The sequence below is a fragment of the Lichenostomus cassidix genome, chromosome 11 (genome assembly GCF_008360975.1).
Source record: "Lichenostomus cassidix isolate B80296 chromosome 11, HeHo_3.0, whole genome shotgun sequence".
Classification (NCBI taxonomy): Eukaryota; Metazoa; Chordata; class Aves; order Passeriformes; family Meliphagidae; genus Lichenostomus; species Lichenostomus cassidix.
The window spans coordinates 702,739-718,527 of record NC_139492.1 but is presented as its reverse complement, the minus strand read 5'-3'; the positions used below and the strand labels follow the sequence as shown (position 1 = coordinate 718,527).

The 15,789-nt window shown below is 46.5% G+C and overlaps 1 protein-coding gene across 5 annotated transcripts in view; it reads left to right on the top strand.

Moving 5' to 3' along the window:
- The window catches only part of ZFHX3 (zinc finger homeobox 3), a 480,743-nt gene that overhangs the window by 94,192 nt on the left and 370,762 nt on the right, over nucleotides 1–15,789 (top strand). For all 5 annotated transcript variants that reach the window (XM_085071261.1, XM_085071268.1, XM_085071270.1 and 2 more), the window contains exon 2: nucleotides 3,515–3,640. The gene's annotated coding sequence lies outside the window, so the exon portion shown is untranslated. The remainder of the gene's footprint in view (nucleotides 1–3,514; nucleotides 3,641–15,789) is intronic.

Sequence of the window (15,789 nt, the reverse complement as noted above, 5' to 3'; positions counted from 1 at the left end):
GCTCTGCAGCCCCTCAGAGGTCAAGTTGAAAATGCCTGTCCATAAAAACTGACTCAGAGAAGGCAAAAGCATCTGAAAGAGCAGCTCAGCTCAGTTTCTCTAAAGTCTGATCTCTCAGGTGCAAATGTACATCGTGAGGTTGGTGTGTGTCCCCCCAGCAGGGACCCGGTGGGGACCCTGTCCAGCGAGTCCCACCTGTTCCTCTGGGAATGTTATGGGAATCAGCTCAGCAGGTGGAGGGTGGGTGCTGAAGGAGCAGGAAGGGGAGTAGTGGGAGCAGGGATCAAAACAAAGTAGATTTTTCTACTGTGTTCATCTTACCTTTTTTAGTTTTACCTTTTGCCCAGCTGCTGGAAAAGCAAAACCCCAGGATGCCAAATGGCTCTGTATTTGCAGAATGCAGAATCCCAGAATGATTTCAGGTGTTCTGACAGCCTTTCATGTGGCCCTGCTGAGGATGGCCCCACAATGCAGCAGGTCCTTTTGTGTTTCCATCATGCAGTCCCTGTTATCCACCATGTTGGGTGTTTTAAGCTCTGCTCACATCTGATGTAAATGTGGTGCAGTGCTACTGGAAACGTTTGGGGCAGGGTTTGTCCCACAAGGCCTCAGCCTGACCTCATCTGAGACGTTTCACACCTTTCCTTTTTGCTGACCATTTGCCATAGTGGGGGAAATTTTTTTTTAAATTTTTCTAAACCAGATTTTATTCAAATAATAAATAACAACCTATTAACCCAGCATGGTTTAATGCTCTGAATCTGAATCTAAAGACTAGAGAGAGCACAAACATACCATTAAAAAAGCGTGCGCAGTTCTTCCTCCTGCCCAGCCTCTCCCCCATCGCGCACGCAAGCTGTCTCTTTAATAATGCAAAGGAGCAGTAAATTTCAAGCTGAGGATGGGCAATAACAAGGAGAGTTATTTCCACAATGCCCCAGTGTCAGCCCCTGGCTTAGGCGCACACCTTATTAGTTCTAACAGGCTGGTTAGCATCGGGTCACCTCTGCGGCTCCGCTCCCTGCAGGGTCACCCGGCTCCAGGCGGCATTTGGGGAGGGGGAAGGGAGGCGAGATTTACAGATTCTCTTCTCACCCGGCATTTTTAGCACTGGTTATTTTTATTTACACACCCCCCCCTTCCCCTTTTACGCCTTGCCTTTCTCTTGCCCCTTCTCCCACCCAAAATCTGTGTAAGACCCGAACCCCTCCCTGATGAGTGTGGATAGAGGGACCCCTTGGAATGCGGGGTTCTTCTGCTTCTCTTCAGAAGAGAAATAATTCAAATTAATCAGCCTGCGTGTGTGTCTGGACAAATAACATCCACAAACCAGTGTTGATGAAAGCAAGCCCAAGGTGGCTGCACTCCCAATTAAGCATGACGGTAGCATGTCTGCAGTGAACACACGTGTGTGTGTGTGTGTGTGTGTGTGTGCGTGCATGTGTGTGTGAGAGAGAGAGAATGGGCGATGCTTCACCCCTCTCTCACTTTGTCAGGGCCACAGGAATTGTCTGTAAGATGGTTCTTTAAAGCGAGCTAACCCAGGGATGTGTTAAAATGAATGTTCATTTTTTCTCTAACTGGAATGTAGGAGAAGCTGCCCATTATGGAAATGCACAGGCGGCTGTGGCCCTCTCCTCGGCCCCCTCCCCCATCCGCCAGTTCCCATCCAAAAATGAATGCAAAGAAATACTATTAGGCTGTCTGGTTATGTATTTTTTATGAGGCCATACAAGACACTGCCTGACCTCGTCCAGCTCATGTTATAACCACATTGAAGATGCTTTTCATTTGGGTTCTGCTTTTCAGCCTGGGTGACCTCTATTAAATAAAAAAAAAAAAGAAAAAATGGCCTAATATGTGACCCCAGGGACGAGTCGCTCCAAGGATTACATTTAATTCATATGATAATATTGAAATATAATGTTTCTGTGTCTAATGTTTTGGATGTTTTTCTTTCTTCTTTATTTCAGGGATCCTTTTGAGTCTTGTCGAGGATTTTTTTTCCTTTTTTCTTTTTGGATGGGGGAGGACAAGTAACTCATGCTTGGTGGGCAGATTCTTAAAAATCACCTTTTTTCCTTTGGAAAGCCACTATGAACACAGCAGCCCGCTCTTCCTTGCTTTGAAGGAGAAGGGGAGAAACAAAGGCAGGGAAATTATTTTTTATAAGAAAGAATGTCTGGCTCGTCAAAATCCAGCCCCACGCTTTGTTTTGGCATTTGCTTACCCAGTTGATAAGGAGTGACCTGCTTTCCTGGCCGGGGGGGCACAGGCAGACCCCCCTCTACCTCCTTGCTTGCCTCCAGCTCCCATTGTCTGCCTCGGCCCTGCCGCTCCCCTCAGCTCCCCACTGGTGCCGCTCTTGCCTGCCCGTGATGGAGCATCCTGGCCTTTCTCACAGGCAACGCGTGTTTCAGGGCTTTATAACTTCTCCAGAAAAATGTACTCTGGCATGAAACACGACTTGCGATGCTTCAGCTTGGGAGCAAATTTGCTTTTGCCAATTGCAAAAATAAATGTGAACCTTTCCTAAATATTCTGCATACGAGAAAACATGAATAAAGGGCCTTTTCTTCCCCTGATCCTTGCACTAAAATCGTGTTGTGAGGTGTTCGGGGGAATTCAGCCATCAGTCAGCAATCCAAGCCGAGACCTTGCACTGGGAAGCAACGAAGCCCTTAATCATTCCCGGTAATGACATGTTTGGAAAAAAATGCCGCACGTGTGCACCGTGTATTTTCAGCAAACATCTGATGCGAGGGTGTGAAACAGTGGCTGCGGTGCACGGTGTGCTTGTGCAAGGGCTTCCCTCCCCTCTTCCTCCTCCTCCTGCTGCTCCGGCTTGCCTGTGCTGCCCCGCTCACAAAAGCCGTGTGCTTAGAACAATAGGCCTGTGCTCCTGGAGACCCGTCCCGGCACACGCGATGCTGCTTCGGTGACATTTGCAAGGGCATACACTACCCTGATTATTAATTTTTTTCCCCCTTTTCCCACTGTGAGTGGAGTTGTGAAATAGTAAAATTAATTTGTGCACAAATACCCGTGGAACAGCACTCAGGCTGAAATAGCCCAGGTCGGTGCCGCGTGGTTGTGGCTGACCCCAAGGTCCCTGCCGTCGTGGGAGCTCTCGACGCGCCCCATAAACCCTCGCCCTCCTGGGCACCCGCTCCGGCAGGCTCGGGCAGGTGAGGGCTGAGCGCTGGGGGGCTCGGGGCAGGTGAGGGCTCGTAACTCCCAGCCCCGTTGCATTTATTCGTGTCATAGGCTGAACCTCGAGAGTTTTTGGCAAAAACCTAATTAGCGCCAGGTCTGGGGCCTGCGTTACGTGTATATGTGTGGCGGCGTTTTGTGTAGGATATTAAAAAAATATCCAGGCTTTGGGTTGCCTTTTGTAAGGCATGGAGCTGTGACCCTCCCTCCGCTGCTCCCTCCCCCCGGAGCCCCAGACTTCGCCGTGCCCTGGCTGCGAGCTTACATGGAGTTGTCTTTTTTATTTTTTTTATAAACCCAGTCACAACACGGGAAGAGGAGGAGGAGGAGGAGGAAGAGAAAAAGACAGAACTAAAACCCCTTGAAGGATGGCTCTCCAAAATTCCTGGCGGAACCACGGGGAATCCCTGGTAGCACGAGAGCGGAGGTAAGGCAGCCTGCGCCCACCCTCCTGCCGGCCCCCCGCGCCCTCGCTTTTGGGCTGGGAGCGCAGCTTGTGGGGAGCGGGAGGGAAGGTGGAGGTGGGTGGTGGGTGGGTGGTGGGTGGAGGAGACACCTTCGCCTGGCGCTGCTTAAGTGGGCGCGGCGCTGATGTGAATATGCAAATGGGCGGCCGGGCGCGTCACACGTGCGGCTGCTCCCCCTCCCCTCCTCCCCTCCCTCGCGCGCTCCTTCCCCACCCGGGGCTCAGGGGGACGTTGGGACACGGGGGGCACTGGCCCCGTCCCGTCCGTCCCGTCGCGCTCGTCCCGTCCCGCCCTGGCAGCGGCGGAGGTGCGAGGCCGCCGTGGGATCGGGGGTGACCCCGACACGCGGGGAACGGGCGCGATCGCTGCCGGGAGGAGCGGGAGAGCCTGGTTCCCCCCGCGCCGCTGATTGATGTCAGGGGCCAACAGGACCCGACTTTCCTGGCGATGATGATGATGATGATGATGGTGATTGCGTTGATTACGCTCATCATTAGTGGGAATTTGAATTTTGCGATGGTCAAGGCTGGGCGGGGGCACGACCCCCGCGCCCGGGAACTTAAGGAAAGAAAAGACAGGATTTGGAAAATGATTAATTTATGCACTGGAAGGGTCGAGTTACAAAGGTTTTCACGCAGACCCGTTTTTATTGCAAGTGTACGCCGAGATCGGCAAAAAGATGGGAAACGCATTTCTGTTATTAAAGGAAAATCCTTTATTGGAGGGATGATTTAGAAATTTACAGTCAATGGAATTTAATTTTATCCTTTGCCTTTTGCTTTATCCACATTTTAATAAAAGAGCCATGAAGACTAAGAGTAGCCGGGTGATTGCTGAACAAAGCAGATCTTGAGTCTGAATAGGATTTAAAATCAGTGCCTGCTCTCCCTGCGCCTGGCGGGGTCACAGGCAGTACCCCCAGCTGTGTGCCTGGGCTGGGGGACGCTGCTGGTGATGACACACACCTTAATGCAAAATTAGTATTTCATATTTAGGAGGCACAAACTTTGTGATACATTTTTCCTTCCCCTCTGCTTCCCTGGTGACTTGGGTATACCTGATCACGCCTTGGGTTTATATGTGGTTATTCCATGGAGAGAGAGCAATTTCCAGGGAAGTGGAGCACCACTGGGGATGTCTGCCAGCATCCTGAGGTGGCAATGACCATGTGTGGTTTGGCAGAACATCACTGGCATTAATTCACTGGGAAAAAAAATAAATACAAAGCAGCTCCATTAGTTTTTCTTACGTATTACCAGAGACTTTAAAAGGATCTACTAATGGGATAACTGTATTCACTAGATTGATAAATAAATAGAAAGTCCCTAATTCTTTCGAGGCATGGGGCTGAAGGAGCAGATGAAAGTGACTCCAGGGTAACTGAATGAAACCCCTGTGCTGATGCTGCCTGATTGATCATAGTGTAGTGCACTAAGAGACAAGGAAACAGCCGAGGGGAGAAGAGGGAAAAGTCGGGAGCCTGTGGAGCAGGAGAGCAGCGTAACCCAGTTCCAGCAGGACAAACCACCTGCCCCTGTGCCCTGCTCGCCCAAAGCATGCCCAGTGGTCCCACATGGCTCTGCCACCCAAACGGCATGCTGGCCTTCAGCTTTCAGACAGCCCAGCTGGTCAGTGCTGGGTTTTCTCTCATTATTCCGGTCTCTGCGCTTTCCCTCGCCGTGGCTGCAGGCCCATCCTGTCTGTGCTGCACTCTGGGGTGTGCCCTGCACGGCCTCATGCCAAGGGCACTGCGTCCAGGGGCAGCGTGGCTGCCAAGGGGCAGCGTGGGCAGGCAGAGCCCCGAGGGTGCAGCAAGGCAACGTTGGCTCAGGGGCCGTTTGGGTGCCCAGCCTCGTCCGGCACCTGCAGCCGTGTGCACACACACGATTCCCCGCGCTCGCTCCGCCGTGCCAATAAAGAAGAAAGGCAGGGATGAGGATTGTTGCTATTGATCTGCCCAAGGGGATCATTAGGCATCAGTATCAATCTACAAATCAGTGGGCCTGTGTTACTTGCTTGGGCAGTCATTGCCAATTTGTTCCTATTAGATGGCCGAGCCCGGAGGTGTTTGATGAGCAGATTGGGTCTTTATCTCAGCGCTGGAGAGCAGGCGGGCGCAGGGAGACGCCGCAGCTTTGCAGGATTTCTGCTGTTTGTTTGTTTTCTTCTGCTGAAACCCTTTTCACTGCTCTGTACAGAATTTTGTAGAGGGTGAATATGTTTCTGCTTTATGGGATGTTTTTTCATATCATCAGATTAAATATATTGAGAGTTTAGGAGAAACTATTTTAAAATAATCCCCTCGCTTTTATTTGGTCTGTTTACCAGCAGCACTCCCTATAAAAATACATATTCATGCCAGATTCTTTTGTTATCCTTTCCAGGTCAGACCCAACATTAGGAATGCAAACAGTTTTGCTTTTGCTATCCCAGTGCCCATTTCTTGAGATTTATAGAGTTGTGCTTAGTGACGTGATTGTTCTCACAATATTTCCCTCTGTGATTTAATTAATTAAGCCAAAAAATTAAAGCTTGCAGATAATACTTTATTTTCAAAGTGTTTTTATGGGGAGGGCAGCCCTGGGGGTCAGTGGCCCCTTGGACACAGCCCTGCTCTGTGCGGCGCCTTCCAGAGCTGCCTCCCTCATCTGCATATTTGCAAATAAGAAAAATGTTTAATACCATGCAAAATGAACAACAAATTTAGACCATAACAGGAGAATAGAAATTAATGGCAAAAAAAAAAGATCAAACCAGTTCACATGAATTATCTGATCCAACATCTATGCCACGTTATTTAATGCAAACCTTGATTCTGACTGTTCCATCTCACTCCTCACATGAGCATCGCACAGTTTAAACATCTGTCCAGCCGTTAAAGACCCTATTGATGCTGTGTTATTGGATTTCTGATTTCCAGGTTTTGTCAGGGGGTTTAACAGACTATATGAGTGTTTATAATTTCTAATGAGTTTAATCTCTAATTTGCCTCCATTACTTGGGATTGTCAAATCCCTTTCTCAGCACTGGGTCTGTGAAAATTTAAAATACAGAAATGCAGGTTTCTAAAAAACTCGAAATATTTGTCATATCTTTTATATACAAATATGTGTGCAGTAAACAGAACTATACATTCTTATTCTCTTTGAAGATCAAGCCTGATTTTAATCCTGCCTATCTGCTGCAATCACAATATATTACCTAAACCCAAGTTTCTTTGAGGACTTTTTGGATAGATGTCACTATTTCATTGGAGATAAAATAGGGTGTGTTTTAGGATACCACATTATTGCTGCCTGATTAGTATTTGATCAAATCCTATCTGGCTTTTTTTTTGTCCCTGAGACAATCCAGCTCCTCCACATCCGGAGGCGAATTCGCCTCATTCTGTCTGACAAGTGTTTTGTTGGGGAGCAGCGGATCAGATCCGTGTAAACACGCGGCCAGGGCGGGGAGCCCCGCACTTTTAATTTATCATAAACTCCATAGAACTCATTAGCTTTCATCTTTACATCGCACGTATAGAAATGAATTCCGAGTGCACTCGGGGAGGCTTTTTTCTTGTGGAGTTTGCTGTACAAATATTTATGGACCTTTTCCTTTGTAGTAGAGATTCCAGTGGCAACAGCTATCACAGGATGAACAGCAGCTTGCGACTTAGGGAAGAGGTTGCCAAAAGCTGTTGTTTATTTAGTCGTGTGGCATTTTGTCTTGAAATTTGTTTTGCTACTATTTGCAAAAAATACAGGGCTCTCTTGGGAAGAGAAAGCAGGATTTTTTGCCTATACTCCAGCAAAAAAAAAAAAAAAAAAAAAAAGGGAAAAAAGCCTTCTAGAAAATGAAATCAAAATGTGTTTGTATGTATGAACATAACTTTATAATCAGCATATTTTGAGGATTTTCAGAGCAGGAGGCTGTTCACTGCCCATCAGCAAACACACATATGGAGATTTTATGGTGGGTTTTGTTTTAAAGATAATGATTTGTCTCCGCGTTGCAGTTGTTTATGTTTCTGTCTATATCTCTTTCCTCTCCCCTGTTTTATTTAGTAAGGTTTCAGCTGTGAAATTTCTCCATGAAACAATTGATACATTCTCCACACGCTGCAGCAAAGGAAAAAAAGCCCCTTAGATTAATGGTCAGTGTCTCATCCACACAAATTTGTGTTACGATACTACCGAGAAGCTGCGAATTACTGACAAGATCTAGAATAATTCCTAATGCTGTCGAAGGCTTCATTTTCTCCTCCGCATGATGGATGAGGCATAAGAAGTGCTTTCTGAGATCGTTAATGTGCATCATTCTGTTAAGTGTTATTAAAGTCCGTCTGTCTTCGGCAGCAGAAACAATGGCTTAGCCCTTATTTTGTCTCTCTCTTTGCTAAACTCCAACTGGCTTTTACTAATGTGGCCTATTTTGGGGCTCTTTTAATGGCTGGTTTGTACCACAGCATTTCAGTGGGTTTGGGGAATTGTATTTTCCCTTCAAGTTAAATATTGGCTTGTGGCATGGGAAGGCATAGCGAATTCTTGGTGATTCTATCTGTAACCTGTGGATAATGTCCGAGCAGTGCAGGATCTGTACCAAAGCTTCTATGTAAGCTTGGAAAATAGGATTGAACTTTCCCTTTGGAAGGCTGCTCTGGCGGAGAAATGCTGGGCTGTGAAACTACGCCCAGGAGCGCCCGTGTCCGCTCTTTCTCCTCTGGATTAATTGTTTAAAAATCTGGCAATTGCTGTCTGAGGAGAGGGTGAGCTGGTCACTTGCTGGGAGGGAAGCTGGCCCAGGGCAACACAAACTCGTCCTGTTGGAGTAGAAATCGCTGCTCTGTCCCGGTCCTGCGGGCATCGCCCCGTTCCCTCAGGGGGAGGAGGCCAGGCCCAGATTGCAGATGGATTGTATTAAATCAAAAGTACTTTTAACCAAACAGAAGAATTCACTTTAAAGGTTTTTAACCTTTCTTAAGAGCCAATTTTTCCTTAAGCCCTGTGATAATAAAATACAATATAATTTATAGAGCGCTCTCCACGGGTATGCATTCCTCTTCTCTTCTTTTTTTTTGGTACAGTCAGATAAAACATCCAACAACTGGGATGATAATCAAGAAAAAACAAAAAGCAACTGATCAAAAGCATTTAGAAATGTAACATTCCTTTTACAAGGGATTCAGACATCCTTGGGAAGCCTCACTTCTACACTTTTAATAGAATTAGAGAAGTGTGATGCACAGCTGGTAAAAGCTCAGTCATCCACAGCGCAGCGAGTTTTTGAGTATTTAATTTTATATTTGAATAATTCTCCAGATCAGGCTATAATCATGGATGTCATATAAAAAGATTTTTTTCATAAATTACATTATTTCACAGATGTGCAAATACTTCTGTGAAAAAAATTACATTGATCAGTTTTTAATACCCCCCTGTCTCACCCTTCAGTCAAAAGAAAAAATAGCTTTTTTCCCATCTTTGTCTTCAGAAAGGTGCTAGATTGTAAACATCTGAAGGAAATGAAAGGGGGTTGGCCAGTCCACCCCAAATTCTTTCCAGATTTTCATTCCTTTCACCGGCAGCCTTCTGTTCTTGGAGGAGAGGGAGGAACAACAGAAGAAAGAGAGAGAAGATGTCTCTGTTTCTTATTAAAATTTAAAGTGCAAAGCAGGGGCTATATTTTGCTAATTTTCAATCTGCTAATTGGGCAGGGGGTTAGGAGGTGAGGGGCTGTGGGGACATGGGAGGTTCGGTGGGACAAAGCCCGGCTGGTGACATGGCCCGGCGGGGACAGCAGGCACCAGGCACAGCCCTGCTGCCGGACAGGGCTTGGACTCACTGCACTTAGCAATCTCAAATTATAACATCCTGGTTATTTTTGTAATTAGAAAGTGGCTCGTTTACCAAGAATAAACTTCCCAACAGGCCCGTGCTCTGCCTGGCTGGGGCTCAGGCCCTGATGCCCTCCGGGGTGCCCCAAAGCCTCCTGCCCAGTGTGGGACCAGGCGTTCCCCTCGGCGACTTGGGCAGCACAACTTGTGTCCCTCCAGCTCCTGAGCACTTGGCCTTTTGTCTGGCCAAAACATGGGAAACGTTTAATCAAGGCACAGGCAATTCTACAGCGCATCCTCACGTGCAGAGTATCTGGTTATCTTGGATATTATGAATGGAAAAGTTTGCCCTAATGTTAAATTCAGGGATGGCAATTAAGATAAATGCAACTTCCCAGCTCTCTTGACCCATCTCCTATGAAGTTACACTTTTAGGGGAAAGGACGGCTAAAAATAACTTTATAAAAGCAAACCAAGGTGTCACACCCTGCCTGCTTGGGCTTCAATCAGAGTTGCCAGCTTGTTTTTCAGGAAATTTAAGTACCAGATGCACTTGGTGAAAGCAAGCTAAACATCAGAGTTTATTTTCAATATGCAAGTGATATAAAAATATGCAAGCCCTGATCTGAGTGCTATGGAAACTGCTCCACAAAAATGTGGAACGAAAGCTGTTACCGTAAGCGTGGTTCATGTCCTGTAACAGCTGTGACAACCCGGCACAGATCAACACTTGTCCAATTAGATGAAAATACTCAAAAGAAACCCTGATTTAAATAAGATTTGTAATAATCTTTCACAATTATAAAGTATCCCTGTCCCCCCGACCTGGGTCGCCCAGACCCTGCACTGGCTCCGTGGACGCGTCTCTCCCTCCGCGCCAGCTCCAAAAGCATTTTTCAGGGCTTATGTTACAGTTATTTGCAGAGTATTTTAGGTCTGTGTTCTTTTATATCCACTTAGCAACTTGCAAGGAATATTTCAGGAGCAGCCCATGCTTGACGTGCCCCTTTTTGGGGAGCAGGAGGATTGGGTGGGGTGGATTTAAAAGCCATTATTGTATTTATGACAGATGGTTTTCAGTTTAGGCAAGAAAGCTCAGATAGACACTAGCACAGAGACAGGAATGTGGACACGTATCATTAGGCTCTTTCTGTTAATCAAATACAAGAAATTCAGTAAGTTTATTTTTATACCTGACCTGTGGAACAAATATGGCCAATGGATATTACACATAATAGGTCTTACAAGGAACAATTATATTTTTCCTTTACTTTTCTGATTTGTTACAAGTTGTATCTCTTTCTAAGGTTTTAAGGATACCAGTGATTAAAATCATCTGACTGCATAAATTTTAGTTATTTACCATAGTTTATAAGTATCATGCGATGACCTTTTTCTGGCTTCATAAAATCAGTGACTTAATATAATTTAGGATCTGAGAGTGCAAGTTCCTCGATTCATTTATCATTTGATTCTGAAATTTGTTTAGTCTGGATTGAAGGCCCTACTCAGCTTTTCCTACTGGCCATAGATTCTTTGTACATTGGAAATTGGGAAACCTTTGTGTCTTGTCTCTTTCTTTCAACTTTGACCAAAAATAGTCATTAAATACTTCAGAAGCCCCCTGACTTTATAAATAAAGGCTCTTGACTGACTCTGATGGGAGTTCCATGCACACAACAGCCCCTATTGCTACTTTTTCAGAATGGCAAAGTGTGTTAATATAGAATACACCTTGAATTAAGTGGTTGGTTTTGACTGTATTCCAGACAACTTTTTATGAATGTAATTAAATAGAGAGTTTTAATAGCTTCGGGGGAATTAAGTTTGAAATTGTTCTATAAAGAATGTTTATAAATATATATAGATAGATGATAGATGTAGCTGAAAGCAGAAGGCAATGCAGTAATTTATTTTAAAAATTCTTCTGTAGTCAGTGTGAGTGATTTCAAATGGGATCCCAGAATCTCCAAGCCAAAGCTCTCATCTTCTAAGGAATTTCAGTTACCTGGAATAAAATGTTGCCTTAGAAATTATTGACGTAATAGTCCCCTTGGGAACTCCAGAGCAGTCAAAGAGAAATCCAACAATAAATCCAGGGGCCACCTGGATAACTCCCATTAAAGGCTTTTTTTTCCAGTGGAAAAAATTCTTTAAAAGCTTAATTCTTCCTAAATGTAAAGTCCAGTGATCGTGTTTCTGTGGAACTTTTACAGTTGGGTATTTTACTTAGTTTTGTTTAAAGAACTTGTGCAGGGCTCTGGGACAGTGACAGCAGCACTGTGTTTTCCCTGCGTCCCCCTGTGCGATGGCTGGGGAGCCAAAGGGCACTGAGCACACGGAGCTGTGCCGCGGGCTGGGATAGCAGGATGGATCAAACCTCGCCCAGATGCTGCTGCCAGCAGTGCTCCTGCCGCGGGACCTCACTGCGGGACTGCCACTGCATTGAATCCCGAGCGGGAATGGGAACTGTGGGTTTGAAATGCTGCTGCACAACTGCACAGCTCTGCACAAGCAGCGGGCAGCCCGGCTCCAAGCCGAGCAGAGCGCTGCGGATTAATTACATCTGCTTTTCTCCAGAGAAACGAAAAGTGAAAAAAGCCCTTCTGTGCCCATTGCTGTCCCTGGTGTGCACAAGCAGCCCGTCAGAGCAGCTCGGTCTGGAAAGGCTGATGTGGAAGTGGCAGAGCATTTCCATGTCGGTGTGACAGACCGAGCAGTTCCCAGAGCATTCCCTGCTCCGCAGCTCGGCCGTCGCAGGAGCGACATGTGAAATGCTCCTTTCTTGGAGGGACCTGCAGACCCCCCAGGCAGCTTTGCTGAAAATCGCCGGGGCTGCGTCGGAATGTGTAGTCTGACTTGACTGAGAACCAAAGCTGATTTTTCAGGAGGGTGTGAGGTGAAATAAAGGTACCTCAGGACATCCCGGGCTGCGTGCACATGGACACACAAAATCATAGATTGCGGCCGCTCTGTGTTCTCCACAGTCCGAGTCGGGTTTTGTGCTGCAGCAAAACGGCACTGTCTGGCTTTCGATTGACAGTATTCAGGGAGAAACAATCATCCGTAAACCAGCGGAAATTTTGTCACAATTTAATTTATTATCAACATCTTTAAAAGGAAGAAGGGAACAAGAATGAAGTGTGTAACTCTTATTTGTTTTTAGTATTAGTTAACATCAGCTCTCTGCTGATTCCCCATGTCTATGCCCAGTACAAAGGACACTATAAACCACATTTAAAAAAAAAAAGACACTTCTGATTTTTATAGAAATACATATTAAAAAAGGACACTTCTGATTTTTATAGAAATACATATAAAAATAGATTCAATATCTGTGTGTATTTACATATGGGCATTTTACAGATTTCCTGCTGTGGTTGGAAGACAAACCTCTCTTAAACCCTGTGAAATTCAACATTTCACTGAATTTAACATATTCTAAGTTATACATAATACATATTTTGAAGTAGTTTTACATTTTTTCTATAGGCTTCGATTTTAAACAGTCTCTACTTTCCATGTATAATGAAGGTATCATTTATAATAATATTTTAAATAGTCCAAACGAGTTATTTATACTGGTTTTTATCTTGAAGTTTGTTCTTTCTTTTGGTTTTGCTTTATTTACCTCATCATTCCCTTATCACCCAGAGCCTTTTTTGTAATTGCATTAATTTAAAATTATATTTTTTACTTTTAATATAATTGTGTTGTTCAGTCAAGAGTTTTTTTTCTTGTGAGTGTTAAGAAACTTGTTTTGCTGCTCTCCCTGGAGCAGTTCAGGGCAGCAATATGTGCAGTCAGACAGGGAAGATTCCCAGATTGTCTGTTCCTGTGCTTGCGATGGGGACAAGCAGGCACTGTCTTCGTTCCTGTGAAGAGTAGTGAAATTTGGTGTTGTGAATCTGGGTTTAAACTGTTCCAGAAGCAATATCCTCTTACAGGCCACTGTTTTTCTGGACATTTTGGTGTGTTTTTGAGCAGAAAGCAGATTTGCTGCTCTGGAGACGTAATCGAGTAGGGCTGAGTGGGACGGGGCCACGTTCTCACTGTGGGATAATTCACGGAACTGTGTGGGATGAGGGCAGCAGAGCCAATTTTTGTCCATCTTGGTCTTGCTCATCACCTCCCCTGCCGTGTGTCTGTGCCTGTGTCTGCCTGCTGGGAACAAGGGACCCCCAGTGCTGCCCACAGGGATGGAGCAGCCCAGGGAGCCAACCTCCATCCCATCCCATCCCATCCCATCCCATCCCATCCCATCCCATCCCATCCCATCCCATCCCATCCCATCCCATCCAGTGCCACGAGCCCATTGTGGAGCTCCGCATGGGTTCTCTCCCGCCTGAGCTGCCTCCTGCTCCCCTGCGCTGGCCTCAGGGATGAGCGCCTGCAGGAGGTGGGGAAACAGCAGGTGCGGAAGGCGAGGTGGCCGAGGCCATGGATGGTAGCAATGGTGTCCTTGTTCCTGAGTGACTCTTGGCTCCTTGTCCATGTCCTTGCAGCCTCCCGGGCAGACAGAGCAGGGACAGGCCCTGCCTGGTGGTTCCGGGAGCAGGGAGGTGCTGCGTCCCCCTCTGTGAAATAATGCTGGATGGTTTTCCCGCATTGTTACCAGAGTCGGGATCGTTTCGGTTGGAAAGGCCCTCGGAGGCTCATGGAGCGCAGGTGCCCTCCCCACCACGGCCGGAGATGTGCAGCGGGCCCGGCTGGGCTCCCCGGGAGGCTGGCATGGGACAGCGGCCGGGGCTGCCCGGGGCCGAGCGATCCCCGCTCCGGGCATTCCCCGCCGTGCCCGCCGCGCCCGGCAGGGGGCAGTGCCGCCCGCGCAGCGCCGCCGCCTCAGGCCCCCCCGCCGAGAGAGACAGAGAGAGCCCGGAGCCTTCCCGGGGCTGCGACAGCGACACCGGCACGCCGGGGCGGCCTGGGGACCTTGGGGCTCCCGGCCCGGCCCAGCCCAGCCCAGCCCAGCCATCCCATCCCCATCCCCATCCCCATCCCCATCCCCATCCCCATCCCCATCCCCATCCCCATCCCCATCCCCATCCCCATCCCCATCCCCATCCCCCCTCTGCCATCCCCGCCCAGGGAGCACAGGCACAACTCAAATTGTTTGGAGACTTTTGTATTCAAATGCTGTTTTCTATAACAGTGTCCCTAAACCCCACCTGCATTTATATGGAGATAGTCCTCATCAGGGCTGTTGGGGAACAAACTCAATTCCTGCCACAAAGACAGAGGTGGTGGCCAATTAATTTCCATATAATATTAATTTTAGAGGTGAATAGTTACACAGTTTGTTCCTCAAAATGTGAGATCACAAAAGTGAGGCGGTTTTTGTGTGGGTGCACTGGGTTGCTGGGGGGCGTGGTGGATATTCCATCGCTTCTATTTCTGCCTCAAATATTTGTGTTTGTTTTTCAGGGGCTTTGTTAATACCTGAGGGAACCATTAATGCAGCCGAAATAACAGGAGATCTGATGTTCTCATGGTATTTTAGTATTTCAATTCCTCGATGGAAATGCCAGGAGAACACCAGATCTCGCGGTATTTGGGCCCCAGAAATAGCTCCCTTGGGAATTTTTAAAAAGCCCATAAAATACATAAACACAAATATGGAGATATCCAGGTTCCTGCTGAAGTTGCCTGCGCAGCCTTCCCCCGATTGAAGCCATCAGTCAGCAGCTTTCCCTCCCTTCCAGCTGATTTGTCTTTGTCACTGAGTGAAACTACTCTTTCTCCCTCAAACCGATGGCAGAAAACCAGACCTGTGTCGGGAATTGTGATTATGGAGAGGACAGATCTGGATTGCTCACACAGACAGAAGATTTCCCCCAATCTGCTTATTTTTTTGTTAATATGGCTGTTTCCTTTCTAAAAAACATGTTATTATTTTTTATTATGATTTTCGGTTTCACTGTAATTTTCATTGGATATTTGGCTGTATCTAGTTAATTATCTAATCAAGCAAATGGTTTATTTGGCTCTTAGCTAAAACAGGAAAACACCCCAGTACCGGGATTAAGTTTTCATCTCTATCAACTGGCTTAAAAATACTGAACTTGATTCCTTTTGAATTAACTGAGTCTTATTTTATTTTTTTTTTCAATATCACCTATCACCATAGTAACCACCAGCTGTCAGTTCAGTTTCTGACATTTTTCTCATTTGGTAAGATTTCAGAATTGCCATCCTCCCTGCCAACATGTCATGAACAAGAAAAAAAAAAATTGCATGAAAAATCTAATGGGTGTCTGGTCTGATTGTCCTCACTCGTGGCAGGGAAGACAA